This window comes from Branchiostoma floridae, chromosome 12, assembly GCF_000003815.2.
Source record: "Branchiostoma floridae strain S238N-H82 chromosome 12, Bfl_VNyyK, whole genome shotgun sequence".
Taxonomy (NCBI): domain Eukaryota; kingdom Metazoa; phylum Chordata; class Leptocardii; order Amphioxiformes; family Branchiostomatidae; genus Branchiostoma; species Branchiostoma floridae.
In genome coordinates this window covers 1655398-1657558 of record NC_049990.1, presented here as the reverse complement: position 1 = coordinate 1657558, position 2161 = coordinate 1655398, and the positions used below count along the sequence as shown (strand labels likewise).

General features: G+C 40.1%; 1 long non-coding RNA gene across 1 annotated transcript; it reads right to left on the bottom strand.

Moving 5' to 3' along the window:
* Positions 1-1204: 1204 nt before the first annotated feature.
* LOC118427864 lies at positions 1205-1919 on the bottom strand. The gene is made up of 2 exons (XR_004832593.1): positions 1840-1919; positions 1205-1401 (listed from the first exon to the last, which is right to left on the bottom strand). It is a non-coding gene; the product is annotated as an uncharacterized LOC118427864 (long non-coding RNA).
* Positions 1920-2161: the final 242 nt, after the last annotated feature.

The following is a 2161-nucleotide window of genomic DNA, read 5'->3' as shown; positions in this document are numbered from 1 at the left end:
GTGAGCGTTATTAAATGGTCAATGGTACCCAGTACCCAAATGGGCTAGTAAACTTGTTGAATATCTGGTGCACTTCGAACGCCTTCAGCAAGAGGTCGCCATTCACTATACCTTTCAGAATATGCCACTTCATATTAGGTCTTTGGTAAAAAAAACGCCATCGTTTGATATAGGGAGTGCAGTATAGTGTATACTATACTAATGCTTTATATAGATAGACTCTTATAGTCTGACTTATGACCTACTTGATGTGTTTAACATTAATAAGATATTAAGAGACAGATACACAGGTGTAGCACATAGGAGTGATGCAGATTACATGTAACGTTATCAGATACCGGACTTTGTACTTTGATATTTTTTAATGTATACTACTTTGACAGTTTACCTCACTGTCGTAAAAAATTCTGACTAAAATATGGACATAAACGTTAATGCATCATGGCATGCAAAAATGACAAGAATTATGTGTATTGTCAAAATCAAATATAACAACATTTTCAGAAAAGTTTCGACCTGCCACATGACACCATGACATTCACACAATGTATATATTGTATAGTTTGCCATTCATATGAATGCAATACATAGAATCTGTTAGGTTGGTCCTGCACCCTTTCCAGGTTATCCTTGACTTTATTTGTACACCTGTCTTGTCCTTCGGCCCTCCAAATAGTGGTAAGCCGCCGACACTACTTAGGGAATGTTGTATCCTAGTGCCATATATCTAATGCACTTCAAAAGCCTTCAGCAAGAGGTCGCTTCTCACTATACCTTTACCTCAGGATGGTCTGCCTAAACACCTCAAACTACCTCAAATGGCTCTAACATTTAGTGTACATGGGGCAAAGACCTTGTGTGGCGCTCTGGATACATTGTTTATGCATTTATATATAAATAAAAAAACGCAGCAACTCTTAAGTATACCTAACAGTTAATTATTGTTAATCTGCCGGTTTCAAGGTCGAAGCCATTTCTGGTCGCCATACTGGATCGTCTGTGTTAGAAATTTACATGGAGAAGCTTTCGATACCTTCTTCAGTCCACAGACGACCTTTACGATAAAACTGTGGATACTGTGATTGATCATTAGTAGCTCATGACGAACTCCAAATAACTGGTAAATAGTTAGGACCTGGTACTTCGCTATATCCTGTTGGTTTCCCTCGTATAAGGCATGAGTAAAATGGACAAAGACTGTGAATATCATTTTGATGGTTTATTAATCAAACGTCTTCTATCTCTGATTGGTTCTTTTGCTTGCTGTCACGTGGAAGGCTCCTTTGTGACGTCACTGAAGCTTGCACGAGTAGCCTCCCACGTCCTCAGAGGTGCAGTACATGCCATCCGGACAGGAGGCGCTGCTGCACTTGTGCTGGACTCTCCGGCCGTTAGAACGGGCTAGATGCATGTAGAGACGTTGTTAACAGTTTTTCATGCTAATTCAAAATATGTTGGAAACATCTGTTTATATATCTCTTTACGCAGAACAATTTTCAAACATCTATGTGAGTCTTTCACTGTGGAACACATTTTAATAATTTGCTTCATTGCTCTCTTGCTCTTGACGTTGACATTCTTTGACATTAGTATACTAGTACGTTTTCCGATATTCTAGTTCTCGCGAGAGTTGCGAGAACTAGGTCGAGACTTGCGATCCACGCTAGTTTTTCGCAATTCTCGCGAGGACGAGGTCACTCCGTGAACAAGATTGACTGATAGCCATAGAAAATTTGATGGTACGTGTGTTTGTTTATGTGTGTGTTTACTTTTAAAAAGTCGTCACAGTTTGATGAAAACTCTATTAACAACATGGCCTTGTGCGAAAACTGTACTCACGAGCACAATGGAAGTGATTCCCCAGGTTCACACAGAGGAGGTCATTAGGACACGGGTTCGGGTCACACCAGTCAAAATCTGAATAAAACAAATAGAAGACAGAAAAAAGGTTAGAACGAATTGTCACATTCTGTTGTGTTATCGGCTTCCGTCTCAGTTAAATTGTCGGCTAGTGTGCTCTATGTACATGTAGATGGCCGATACCGCTTGCCAGGCATCTACGATTCTTTAATAGAGTCACGTGTTCTTAGGTCACGTGCTCAGAGTAATTGATCACCACTTCTGACGAAGGTCGACGTTTAGATGGAACTTGTAGTCCGTA